Source organism: Sapajus apella, unplaced genomic scaffold (assembly GCF_009761245.1).
Source record: "Sapajus apella isolate SASKATOON/1434 unplaced genomic scaffold, GSC_monkey_1.0 scaffold8, whole genome shotgun sequence".
NCBI lineage: Eukaryota > Metazoa > Chordata > Mammalia > Primates > Cebidae > Sapajus > Sapajus apella.
In genome coordinates, this window is record NW_022436948.1 from 27,289,216 (window position 1) to 27,304,061 (window position 14,846).

A 14,846-nucleotide genomic window follows, 5' to 3' on the forward strand; every position below is an offset into this window, starting at 1 on the left:
GGTGGCATTTCCAAACAAAGAGGTAGTATTTGACCTCCCTAATTTTTAGGATAGCTACCTAAACTGCATCTGTAAGTCACTAGGATCCAGGTACTTTAGAGTTTTTACATACTTGAAACATGTCCACAATTTTGTGTTCCTTTATTCAGAGTGGTTTGCCTTGAAAAAAACTGAGTTAAGAATTTAAAGAAATCCTAAAATTTCTTGGAGATTTTGTACAAAATGTGTTAGGTACTATTTTTTAATAATGAAGACAAGAAAGAAAAGTCAGTCTATTCTTGAGTAGAAATAACAATGGAACATAATAATTTTAAAAGATGAAATTTCTAAGAGCTTTAGAATTTAACAACATGTGAGGTTCAAACATATATCTATCACATTCCTCGCTCTGCTGTTTCATGGCTTATGTCCTATTCCATTTAGGATTACAAGACAACCTCCATATCATCCACTACTCATCCACTGAGCAGATGTGTTGAGATAATATGAAAACCATGCCTTCTGGTCTGCATTCCTAATCATTTAACTCAGCTTGGGGATAACAGAACTCCTACTCCAGTTGGCCAGTTGAATGTACCTCTATTTCTACATTCAGGTTGCTTTCTTGCTGTCATTCCTATAATTTCCATTGGCTTTTAATTGCTCTTTTAAATAATTCATTTATCAGACCTGGTAATTTTTTGACGGCCCCTTTTTTCTTTGACACCCTAGTGATTACATCATAAACCATCTTATTCATTGTACTCAGTTGTCTTCATCTGAAGTTTAAATGGTGGTAGTTTACCTAGTGTTCTGTTTACATGTGCCGATTCTTTTTAATAGAGCAACTTTAAAAAATATGCTAGACTTTGTTTTCATGCAGTAATGTACCTCTACTTCTTTCTCCTTACATGTGCAAAATTCATTTTATATTTTCTGATTGTGACTAGAACCAAGAAAACCTTTAAGTCCTCCCCAAGAGGAACAATGAAAGGGCTCTAAGGAAAGATAGCTTAAATAAAAAAGAACTGGCTAGCTTGGGTCCCATGTATGTAATAATAAGTTGGAGCTTTAGGTCACACTAACCACATTTTCAATAATCAAAGAAAATTCTTATACCTTGAGATCTGGTTATTAAAGAACAAAGCTTGGTTCTAGGTTAAGAGTGTTGTAGGAAAAAAAAAACAACATTGTCTATTAGCCTTATCTGAAATTAATAACCTAAATTTTGAAAAATTATTAGGAGATGACTTACTAGTTTTAAAATTTTTATTGAAGGATGGATCTAATTTACATATGATTTAAATAATGTAAAGATCTATGGAACGCCAACATAACAAGGCTAATATTATAAGCCCTCTCTTCCCTGGTGAAAATAGTAAATGGAAATGAAAATGCTTGAAATGATTAAAGATATATGCATCAAGAGGAAGGACAGCTGCCCACAATTCAAAAAGCATCACTCTAGCTACGTTGGTATGAACCGCTGACTCAATCACTTGATGTAGACTCACTAATCAGTTTAACTGCCAAACACATCCCTGTTCTTCCTGCATGAGACTGGACTCAACTCTGCTACTATTAGGTAAAAGGTAGCTCAGAGGCAGATGGAATAATGATTAATTGTAATAAATACTGTAAGTAGAATTGAACAAAGCCTAAAATGTGAGCTTCAAAAAACTATTTGAATATTAGCATTCTAAGCAGTCCAGTGAAACTGAATTCGATATAAGCAAAGATAATTAAAGTTACAGATATTTGAAAAGAAAAATTCATGAAATAGATTCATTAATAAAGTGTAAGGGAAATATGCCCTTCTACTAATGCATACTAACCCGGCATTTTGGATCTGTATATTGGTGAAGAGGTGTGAATTTTGGCAGCTCCAAAATATATGACTATCCCTGAGAAGAAGGGCACAAAACAACTTAAGCCACTTCTAAGATACGCATTTCCTCTTTTTCAGGATGTGTATTAATGTATAATAAGTGTAAGGAACAGGTACATTATAATTATAAGCACATTAACTTTTTAAAGATTTTTGTATCTAGTTATATGAATATGGTGATTCATAATTATTCACAATTAAGGAGTTTTATTTAAATAAGTAGACCTAATTAAAAAGAATATGCATTATTTCAAAAAGAGCAAGATAAATGCAGAAAAAACAACATGAGAGTAAGTCTTTCAAAAGAGACAGGTAACAAAGACTGTTTCATTTTGAGAACTTGTCATTTCCTTGCAAATAGATAATGAATGTCAAAATGACTATTCAAATCCTCACAGTAAAATAAAGTAACTTTTTCCTCTCAAAATCTATGACTGTAAATATCCTGAGTGGAAAACATTTCATATATAGGTATATTAATTATGGAATTCGAAGTAAGTGTTATATGTTCAAATACAAATAGTTTATTATGCCAGTTCATTCTTGTAGCCCTCACCAACTCATATTTATATAGGCACAGCTAATGCATCATAAGAAGACTTTTCTTATTGCTTTCTTGTATTCATTTTAGCTCAGCTTATTAGACAGAGTCAAGAAGAAAATGCACCTGTAATCAGATTTTTATCCCAAGATCCAGCAGAAGGAGAATATATACAGGCAACAGTTTTTGAGGCATTAAAAGTAGCAGCTTCAGGATGGATAAACACAGACTAGGAAAGTTCACACTACATATTGTGAAGCGTTAATTGAAGAATGTTTATTTGGCACAAGAGACACCCCTTTTTTGTACATTCCATAAGATGGTGGTGTCATGTTTATACGGCTATGCCGCCTTGCGGCAATGCATTCTTCAAAACAATTTCTAAATGTTTTAATTACTTTTCTTCCAATACTATATGATATACTCACACTCAATTCAACCTATGTTTTGGAACAGTAGGTGCTGACAATGTATTTTCAAAAAGATTAGTTATCTTTCTACAATACTGAAAAACAGACCTCACGTATAAACTGAGTTCACTGCAAAAGACTGGATTGATATGCATGCACGTGTGCACATGGGTCAACTGCCCAAGGGAAGAAGTGGTACAATTTGATACTTTCTTTCTTTTCTTGGTTTTCAAGAAATACAAAGCCTGAAGCCTTTCTTTTATCCAACTGAACAAGAAAATTAGCAAAGAAATTAATCTAAGTCAACTAGAGGGACAAGAGAGCCACATAAACATACAAGGAAGATTTTTTTCCCCCAGGGAAAAACATTACTGTCCACTGTTGAAAACATTACAATTAATCATTTTAAGTAAGAGCTCCTAGTATTGACGCACAAGGTTGGTGATTTTTACAGCCAGTGAGTAAATGAGAACATCAAAAATGTTAAGAGTAAATCCCTTAGAACAGTGAAGACTGGGAAAATGTGAAAAAACATGGGAGTCCTGTATTAATCTTAATAGTTCAAGGTAAAACTTGATTTTTTAGTACACATTCAATTGGATTTAGGGATTATGGAATGAAAGTTGCCAGATTTTCACACACACAAAATCTTTACTTATAATTGACTATTTTACAATATAATCCGTAATTTTCTTCTTAAATATTAAAGTTTTACAACAGTAGTCAATCATTAGAGGAAGTAACCAAGTATGCTGAATGCCTTTCAAATTTAAAAGATCTAGATTCTGTCTCTAAAGCTTTCTTTGAGAGAAAGAAAAGTAACAAACCTGCTTTTTGGCAAGAGACAAAAGAATATTATAAAGTTACAGACTCATAGTATTTAACATGGACAAAAACCTCACAATCAATTAAAAAGAAATCCTAGAAATCTGCTCATCAGTATTCTATAAAAGGACTTTCTAAATAAAAATGTTTGTTGATAAGAACCTAAAGCAATGATTAAGTAGGATCTATAATCAAGTTAAAAACAAACCCTTCTATTTGATGAAAAGTGTTGATTTTAAAAATATACATTTTATGAATCTAGTCTACAAAGTATTTGGCCATAAATATCACTGGCTGACAATGCAGGATGCAATTCACTACTCAAGTAACTCTTCTCTGACTAATTCTATTTAATATTTTATGCACTGTTCAATAGGCACAGTTTTAGATTCAGGTTGAGATATTATTAGAGTTTTATATTCACTTTTTAACTTTCAATTTTGAACATATATAACTCTTTTTATGTTTAAATTATATGTAGAACAGTTAAAATACATTTTTCATATATATATTTTCACACTCGTTCCCTAATTTGTTATTTTTTAAAAAGCCATCACATTCTACACATACCCCATAAGAGGAATGTGGGGGTAGAAAGTTGAGTAAAAATGGGTAAATACTTAAATATTGTAAGTATGAGTGGTAAGGAGGAGGCACCATCTTGAGTGGCATACAGGGGACATATCAGACTAACAAGCCACGTTGATATTAACATCAAAATCTTATTCAGAATGTTGCAGGTATACACCCTCCTTACTCTTGATGTTCCTCACCTGACCCACAGAGTTAGATAAATTCTCTTTGGAGATACTGTTTTGTAATGTATCATATGTTCTCTAATTATTAATAAAGGCAAGACACGAGTTATTCTACTTGAGAATGACAAAAATCACAAATGCCTAGAATAAGTAGCTTTAGTATTAAGAAAACACCATCCAAGTAAAATCCAGAAACTGACAATTTTTAATTGGCAGAATGGCATAAGGAAATAAACACATTTTGGAAAAGGTCTATTTCTAATTTTTTTTTACTTATTTTGTATTCATGGAGACAGAGATCTTGCTATATTGCACAGGCTGGTCTCAAACTCCTGGCCTTCGGTGATCCTCCTGCCTTGGCCTCCCAAAGTGCAGGGATTACAGGAATGAGCCACCATACTCAGCCTGTTTGTGGCTTTTGATCCCATAAAACTAACTTGCTTCACTAACCGTATATCATATGGAAAATGGACTGGAACTTAATGTCTTAAAAATTAGAGTCCATTAAGTATAAAATTCACTTTTAATAGAAAATGACATAATAGGCAATGATAAAAAATCATTTATCATAAAATATTTTATTTAAATATTTACATAAAGACAGGTTTTATAAGCAAGATGGAAATATATCCAGGGTTTGTTCTGTGGCAAACACATACTTCCATACCTCCTATATCTATACTTTAGAAGAGATAGAGTGTTAAAAGCACGATTATGACCTCAAGTTAATATGCGATCAAAATGAAAAGTAAATGTTGTATTTGGTTCCTCTTAGAACATGAAGCTGAAAGATAAAGACTTTTTTCAAACAATATTGAAGCAGAATGCCTGTCTAATGAAACTGTGATCAAATATGTCTTACAACAGGTGTTAATACATAAGGACAATGTAAAAAAAAAAAAAAAAAACCCCACAAGGTTTATAATGAAATCACAGTAAACAGATAATTAGATTTCACTACAATTAACTTGCTTTATTAAAGTAGAAATTTTAGTTATGTGAGGCTCAGTTTTAAGCAAAACACAACTGATATTGATAAAATGTAAAAGAATTGGGAACAAGTAATTTATATATATATGAAGTTCTAGAGCAATATCCACAGATAACTATATAGTAAAAACTAGTGATATAGTACAATCAGTCCACTTTGCTGAATTACTGCTTCTGGTTATCAAAGGTGGGATGAGTTTCCTGACTGGCTTGATTTGCATGCAGCCAGCAGATGGCTGATGAACACAGAGCTTTTTGTTTATGAACTCTATTCACCTTACTAAACCACAGGTTTAACTCTAGTCTCTCTAGAGTTAAACACCTTCTCCTCCATTCTTGAACGGAGACAATATAGGCACAATAAATTGGAAGTGGGAATTTAAGCAAACAATTCTAAAAAATGACCAGAAGAAAAAAAAATATCTAGCAAATTCTGGACATGTTCTACATGGGCTACTTCCTCTATTCCTGCTGACCCTTCCACTTCCTTTATTAGAAATTTTGGGTTCACACATTTCTCCTTTTCACAATGGGGTTGCAACTGTGTGTGTGTGTGTGTGTGTGTGTGTTAGAGAAGTGTGTGTGTGTGTGTGTGTGTGTGTTAGAGTTTCCCTCTTGTTGCCCAGGCTGGGGTGCAATGGTGTGAGCTCAGCCCATTGCAACCTCCGCTTTCCGGGTTCAAGCGATTCTCCTGCCTCAGCCTCCCGAGTAGCTGGGATTACAGGTGCCTGCCACCACACCCGGCTAATTTTTGTATTTTTAATGGAGACGGGGTTTCCCCATGTTGGTCAGGCTGATCTTAAACTCCTGGCCTCAGGTGATCCACCTGCTGCATTCAGGATCCCAAGTGCTAGGATTACAGGCGTGAGCCAAAGCCGCGACTTTCTTTATCCTGATTACAAGAGAAAGGGGCACCAGTGTGAAGCAATGTGACAAATCCAGAAAGTCATCTCGTTTTCCTACTAATTTCTGCGCAATGTGGCTAGAGGTGGAAGGCCGCTGGCCTGAGCAGTCAGTCTGCAGCGGGGGAGGTGCACTTGGAATTCGTTGAATGTGCATTCCTTAGATGCTTGACAGGGGTGAATGCCTCCTTATTGGCTTCTACCCATTTTCACTGGTGTGGCTGCTTTAGTAGGGAACAGGTATTACCTTTAAACATGCAGCGTGCTTCCTAGCTTTTAATCACTGATGACTTGCTGCTCTTAGGTTTTTGGAATTAGGCTTTTAAAGCAGAGTTTTGTTTTATCCTCATTTGGTTTATATCTATTCAATTTTTGGTTTGTTTACTTATTTTTAAAAACTGAAGTCTTAGGGCTGGCATGTTGGCTCATTCCTGTAATCCCAGCACTTTGGGAGGCCGAGGGGGGCTGTCACTTGAGGTCAGGAGTTCAAGACCAGCGTGGCCAAAATGGCCAAACCCTGTCTCTACTAAAAATACAAAAATTAGTTGAGCATGGTGGTACGTACCTGCAATCCTACCTACCAGGAGGGTGAGACAGGAGAATCGCTTCAATCTGGGAGCTGGAAGTTACAGTGAGCTGAAATAATGCCACTGCACTCCAGCCCAGGTGACAGAGACACCGTCTCAAAAAAAAAAAAAAAAAAAAAATGAAGTATTCGGTTAAGAGTCTTCTTGTTGTGGTTGAAGCCTTTCAACCACGCATGAGCCATTGTGCTTAGCACTGGAGATACACAGATTGATAAAGCAAGACCCCTCCCTTGAATTTCCCGGTAGGTTCATGGCTTTTTCTTTACGAGCTTCTGATTGCTCTCAGTGTGAATGGCTTGGTGATTATTAAGAAATGCAAATAGACTTATGTTGTTTATTGACAATTATTTTGTTTTTATTCATTTGGTAAAATATTTTTAATAGCCATTATTAAATGCCATAATCTGCATTGGCTTTTATTTTGTCTGAAGAATAATTTAAAAACTATGAAAAGTAAAATAAATCTATTCATCCAGCCAACCAGCTATTCTTTAAAAGATTTTTAAAAACAGCAGATGAACTTCTGATCAAAACTCAGGCACACAGCTGCTTTCTAGAATGGCCTTGCTAGTTCCTGATTCCCTCTAAGCCATCTTCATGCCATATTGTACTCCTACCCCAGTTCTTCACTCATCTATTCTGGTAATGTGCTTATGATCATTCTCTTCTGAGAATCTTCTTTGGATTTCAAGTTATATAAATGACAATAATAATTTTTCTAAGCAAGCCACTTAAAACTATTGTGGATTAGGCTTTATATAGACTTCTGTTTTATATTTAAATTAATGTACAGTATGAACAATCATGAAAACTAATTAGTTTAGAAATAATATTGCAATATTTAAACTTTCATTTAAATAGGCCTTTGCCTACCTTCTTCTAAATGAGGGTAGTTATATACTAAACAGTCATACATAAAAGAGTATTAAAAGAATATTAAAATAAAATGAAGCAATTTAATATGCCCAGGCATTGATTCCTTCTTTAGAAATTCTACAGCACTGAGTACATGGTTCTGTCAAAGCCCTTATCACATTGAATTATAATTACCGTTTATAGTCTATGTCTGATGAGGCAGGGAAATCTTAACCTATTTATCTTTGGATTCTCGGTTTTGACATAATGTCCGACACATAGAGGATGCTCAGCATAAACCTGTTGAATGAAAGAATAAGCAAGAGGCTGGGCGCGGTGGCTCACGCCTGTAATCCCAGCACTTTGGGAGGCCGAGGTGGGCGGATCAAGAGGTCAAGAGATCGAGACCATCCTGGTCAACATGGTGAAGCTCCATCTCTACTAAAACTACAAAAAATTAGCTGGACATGGTGGCGCGTGCCTGTAATCCCAGCTATTCAGGAGGCTGAGGCAGGAGAATTGCCTGAACCCAGGAGGCGGAGGTTGCGGTGAGTCGAGATCGCGCCATTGCACTCCAGCCTGGGTAACAAGAGTGAAACTCTGTCTCAAAAAAAAAAAAAAAAAAAAAAAGAAAGAAAGAAAGAAAGAAAGAAAAAGCAAGGAAAGAGAATGGGCTTGATTTCCTCACTCCACGATTTATAGTGTATGACCTCTTAGCCTGCCTGTGTCTCAGCGTCCTCGTCTAACATCTGAGTGAAATAAAGTATAGTAAAGAGCTTTAAAAGAAAGCCTGTGACTAAGCTATAGGGAATTACACGGGGCCTAATTAACTTGAGTGTCCCTTCATTCAATCAGAGTTGATTACTTACTGTGCATGAAACCCAGCTACACCACCAGACACCCAGTTCCTGTCCTTGGGAGGTTGATGTCTAGGGAAATGACGACAGGTAAACAGGTGACAGCATTCGATGTGCTAATTGTATTGTGACAAAGGTTGACAAAGTACAGACTGTAAGGGGCACATTGGATTGTCTCTCCCACAGACACCAGGAGTCTGGGAAGGATTCTTGGAGAACCTGACATCTAAGACCCAATATATGTCAGATAAATATTTCGGGCAATGGAACAGGCAATGCAAGGTCCTGGAGGGACAGGCAAGAGCCTGATGAAATGTATGTAAGGGGAGAAATTCCTCGTATCATATCCTTGTTCCAGAGATCATTAAGTAATGCTTTGTAATCTGTGGTTCATCTGTTTCTAAAGTGAACAGAAAAATATCTAAGTTTACTCATTTTTTTCTTCCAACATTTAGGAAGTTTTCTTTCTGGAAGTGCATTTCTAAAAATTTCCTAACTTACCCTTATTTATGACTGTTATCATTTGGCACATGTTTTATCAACAGAATAGCAGAACTCAATATTTGTGGTGCAAAAAAGGCCAACTTAAAAATATTCCTGAATATACTGCCAATTACTAAATTAGTTTTTAAAAATCTGAAAGTATTTTACCATTGATTGGTTTCACCCCTCACTAATTGCTGGTATATGGCTTTCTGAAGGTGAAAAGACTATGCTCCTTAGAAATATTTATATTGACAGAATTAGCAGTTTAATAAATATTTGTCACATTGTATTCTTTTTGTGGTTAATCGTTACATACTGGGCATCTCATTAGCATTTACATTTTGTATATTTTATCTAACCACCACAATAGCATGAAGTGTATTTTGTGCTGACAAGCGGAGATACTGAACTATGTATTCAGGTCAGTTATCATAAAACCTTGACTTCTTTAAAAGAGCAGTGAACAGAACATCGGCAAACCAGAAAATCTTTTTTTTTTTTTTTTTAAAGATGGGGTTTCACCATGATGGTCAGGCTGGTCTTGAACTCCTGAGCTCAGGTGATCCACCCACCTCAGCCTCCCAAAGTGCTAGGATTACAGGCGTGAGCTAGGATTACACTGCGCCCGGCAAACCAGAAAATCTAAGTCTGATTCTTGGCATAGCCATGAACTAACTCTGTGGCTGCAGGCAGGTCACTTAACCTCTATTTTATTTAATAATTGTTTTCATTATCCTATTCATTTACACTTTAAACAACATAGAAACAGTGTTTGAAGAAGCTTTCAGTGGAGATTAGTTAAAAAAAAATACTTAAAGTTTATTTAAGTATGGGTAAATCCTAGATCTTAAATTTTTTTAAAAAAGATCCAAATCTCCTTGAGCACTATTTATGCTTTCAGCACTATTTAACTTCTGTTTTACTGAATCATTGCTGACTTCATAAATGTTTGAAATAGACTGTAGCAACATTAATAGAAGAAGAAATTTTTAAAATAACTTTAATGGATCCAGATATGCAGTATATTGCATAAAAATAATATAGAAAAAATGATGATGTTGTTACAATATAAGATCCTTAGGTGTCTTTTAGAAATTTTGATTGCAAAATATGCTTAAAAGATTGATCTTATGAATTGATGGGAAGAAATGAACTACAGAATAATTCTTATAATATTCACACCATAAATCAAATCGTTTACTTTGTTCAGTTTGACCCATCAAGTATTATACCCAAAATTTTCTACAAAAAGAGCATCCCATGGAAAAGTCTGTTGCTTTCCTGGTTCCTGAAAATACAGAATTGCTAATTACCTTGGAGGATGAACATGGCTTCAGATCAGACATTTATTACACAAATTATTATTTTTCCATCTCCAAATTTCTTAAAGATACGAAACAGCCAATTTTAAGCAAATTGGTTTCCCTCATGCTTCTTAAGTGCAAGAGGTGCCCATCTGAGTCTGAAGATAATGATGGCATGAAATGGAAATCGAAGTTTCAGACCACAGTCAGGGTAGTCTTCTACTAAAAATAAGTGGCCATGTAAATGCTACCACATCTTGTTTTGCAAGTCTGTCCTCACAGAGCAAATAATTGTTTTTGGTGCAGAGTTCAGACACAAAATTATCCATTAGTGGTTAGTAATGGACCATAATTTTACATGTTTTTAGAAAGAGCATTTGGAAAATGAAACACTGAAAATGATGGCCATATAAGGAATATTAATATTCATATAAAATAAAAGTTAGGGACACATAACCTTTTTTACTGACAACTACTGGCACAGAATATTTTCTACTTTCTTGAGAAGGGGACTATGATGCTTCATCCAATGGTAGACATAGACATTAAGAAATTCTACAACTTATACAGTATATTAATATCCTGCTCTGCAGTATGTTAGCTTTAATGGAAAAATGGGAACGATTAATAACTGTAAGTTTTAAGATAGATAAATCAGAAAGCAGTTTTGGAATGTTAAATATATTACAGGCAAACAATATAAACCTGTGTCTAAATCAAATGTAAATGCCCACAGCAAATTTCTGCCCTTCATTATTAACATATAACCCAAAAGAGATGAATTTCAAGCAAACGTCAAGACAGAATTACACTTGTAATTGAACTTTCAACATAAGGTTATATACATTTCCAATGTGGTGCCAATAAGGCCAGATGAGTTATGTTCAGTTTCCAACATGGTGAAACTGATAAAGATGGTTTTGCTGAAAATCGAATTAACTGAAATCATCTAATTATAAATGAAGAAAGTAAATTCTACCCCATTTATTTCTTTGTAAAGAATTTTTTTTTTTAGCATAAAGAAAAATATGCATGTGAGTAACTCAGATTAGATGAAACTAAAACTTGATTTTCACGTAGTAATGAATAATAATGATTAGGAGCTAGTATCTATGGAGCACTACTAAGAGTCAGGCTCTGTACTATTACATTTATTATTCCATTTATTTTTTCCAAGAAACTTTGAGGTTGACACTGCTTTGCAGATGAAGCATCAGAGGTACAGAGAAATGAAAGAACCTGTTTAAGGCCATACACCCAACAAATAATCCAAACTCTGACAATCTGACACTAGAGCACACTCAGTCTGTATTTGTTGATTTTTTTCTCTCCCAGTAGCAGGAAAATGAGATACTCATTGAAGGTTATTGCTAGGTTCAAGTGCTAATTACTAAACACAGACTTTGCATCCCTAAACCACAATCTGAACCAGCCAGCTGTTTAATTTCAGGACTCCATGGGGCTGGGGTGGGGGGCACTTTAGCATGGGAATTCAATGGTCCTATAACCCAAGGCTGCTCTAGGAACTTTGCTAGACCTTATTGGGAGAAAGGTTAGACTTCTCTCAGTGTTGTAGAATATCTCAGCTATAGCTCTTTTTTCTTTTTTTGGGTGGGGGGTGGGGGGACAGGGTCTTGCTGGAGTGCAATGGCATGATTTCAGGTCACTACAACACCCACCTCTTGGGCTCAAGCCATACTCCCCACTCAGCCTCCTCAGTAGCTAGGACCACAGATGTATGCCACCACACCCAGTTAATTTTTTGTGTTTCTGGTAGAATACAAATAAATACTTATTAACCTTAGAGACCATCTGGCCCATTTTCCAGATTACCAAACTGAGGCCCAGATTTTTTTTTTTTTTTTTTTTTGAGACAGTCTTGCTCTGTTGCCCAGGCTAGAAGGCAGTGGCAAATATTGGCTCACTGCAACCTCTGCCTCTTCGGTTCAAGCGATTCTCCTGCCTCAGCCTCCTGAGTAGTTGGGACTACAGGCATGCACCACTGTTATCAGGTTTTCTCTTGGATGCTGGTGAGGCACAGCTCCCCTGAGAGAATGCTGTGGGTACTTGGTCTCCAACCTCTTAAAGGCTAAGCGATGGGACCACTGCAGGTGCACCGTATGCTCATAAAAGGAAATATCGGACCCAAGAAGTGTTGCAGAAAGGTGATTTTATTTAGGTACAGAAAAGAGAAGGAAAGGAGAAGAGGAGAAAGACTTCCACGAAGAGTGTGGAAGGGGATTCCAGAGGGGAGATCCCAGAGGGAAATGTGAGCTCCCACCGTGGGGAGGGGATTCCAGAGAGCTGGAAATCTGGCGTGGGTGAAGGAGCAGGGGAATTTATCCTGGGAGAAATTCCCACCTTCCCAAGTTCCTCTGGCCAATGAAAGGAGTTCCTTAGAACTTCTGCTGGAGTGACTTTTAGTTTCTTCCAACGCCCGTGAAATTTAAACATAAACTGTTAAAACTCCTGGGTGGAGAGAGATGGGAAGGGGGCATGGTGCTGGGAAATTCTTGCCCTTAAAACTACGGCCCCTCATGGACCCAGAAAGAGACCACATTCACTTACCACCAAGCCCAGCTAATTTTTGCATTTTTAGTAGAGACAGGGTTTTGCCATGTTGCCCATGCTGGTCTCAAACTCCTGACTTCAAGCTATCCACCTGCCTTGGCCTCCCAAAGTGCTGGGATAACAGGTGGGAGCCACTGCATCCTTAGCTCAACCATAGTTCTAAGGCAGCTCTAACCCAGTGAAGGGAGGCAAAAGTGTACAGCGTGAAAACAGTATGATGGCAGAAAGGGCATATGCATTCAGACAAAGTCTTAGTTCCCTCATTTATAAAACACAAGTCTTTTATAAAACATAAACTTTTCTGCCTCTCTATCGGTTATTAGAGAGTAGAAATAAAGCAACAAGAATGAAAGTAGTCTGCAGACAGCCAAGGTTAACACAAAATTGGCACTACTATGAAATTAAGGTTGAAGCAATTAATTGTGAGACACAAGAAAGGACCACTGAATTTGATGCCAAGGATAGAAGATCCACATGTGTAGACCTTCTTAGCCAGGAAAAAGTATATAAATGAAGAAATAAATAAATTACTGCTTCAGCTTTAGTTTTTCTCCTTGGTCTGTCTCTAGGGGTACGCATCATTAGAACTCCAAAAACACGTGATCACATTATACGACCAGAAGCGTTCCTGGGTCTTATAAAGATCAGTTTATGTGGGCTACTCCAGGACGCATAAAAAGGTTTTTTAAATAAGCGAATCTGCAAAATGAGATGAAGTTTGAGTGAAAAGAAACATGGTATAGCACAAAGAGCACTAGCCAATCATTCAGAAGTAGTTCCACAACTTTTTTTTTTTCCAGAAATATTCACCACTGAGAATTCAACCTATATCAACCATTGTTGATACTAAGCCAATCAGACACACTTTTCTACTTTTTACAAATTGACAGACTACTGTGATGGGCAGATACTATACAAACAATCTTACAAAAGTATGTTAGTTATCAATGAGTTTGATGAGTTTGAACTTCAGTTTTCGTAATTATTAGATGAGAAAATTGGAGTAAATGACTGACAAATTCTCCTTCACTCTGATAACCTATGACTATTTTTTAGTGTCAATCTGGAGAAAAGTTAGAATAAGAAAAGATACAATGTCAATTAAGAAATGAGAGTGGCATGCAACATAATTATTATTTACATTTTAATGTGAATATAAAGGTTAGATTTTAAAGATTATACAATTTTGCCAGAAATAAAAATAATTCAAAACTTTTTAGACAGAATAATCAAAATAAGCAAAAAGTTTCCTGTCCATCTTTATGGTATCACAATAACTTACACTTACTGCCTTCCCTGTACCAAGCAATTTATACCATAATTTAAAATATGTTATATCTTTTTAACCTAGAGGAGCTCTATGTTGTGTTATTATCTTACTTATAGGTAAAACAAGGAGGTTTATAGGGACAGAGACAGCCCTGTAGCCACAGAATGATAGAGCTACATTTGGGGATTTGGGGTCTCTTTGCCTCATTTCAAAGCCTACACTTAATAAGCCTTCTTGCCTTCCACTACACACCATTGCTCATGTGCTACATTGGTGCATGAAGCCTCATTGTGAGTGAAATATAAAGTAATGGCGTACTGGTAGGGGCTGGGAAATGGTGGACTCAGGAGATGAAGGGACAGCCTGATATGATTTTATGTTGGTGCAATGGAAACAGATTGTAAAGTTCCTTACTCTCCTGCAGAGGAATTTAAACTTTATTGGTGTAGGCAAGATTATAAAACCTTTACAGAATACATACTACTCTGTGAATAAAGCAGGAGAGGGAGGGAGGGAGGGAGGGAGAGGGGGGTGGGGAGAGGCAGAGAGAAAGAGGAGGTAGAGCGAGAGAGAGAGAGAGGAGGGGGAGGGAGGGAGGGAGGGAGGGAGAGGGGGGGGGGGAG

At 36.4% G+C, this 14,846-nt stretch overlaps 2 long non-coding RNA genes across 2 annotated transcripts in view; one reads left to right on the forward strand and one right to left on the reverse strand.

Moving 5' to 3' along the window:
• LOC116550590 overlaps window positions 1-14,846 on the reverse strand; it is a 61,111-nt gene that overhangs the window by 24,118 nt on the left and 22,147 nt on the right. The window lies entirely within an intron of this gene.
• The window catches only part of LOC116550591, a 14,996-nt gene continuing 11,514 nt past the window's right edge, over window positions 11,365-14,846 (forward strand). Inside the window, exons 1-2 of the long non-coding RNA XR_004268497.1 lie at window positions 11,365-11,376; window positions 11,517-11,521. This is a non-coding gene — a long non-coding RNA (uncharacterized LOC116550591). The remainder of the gene's footprint in view (window positions 11,377-11,516; window positions 11,522-14,846) is intronic.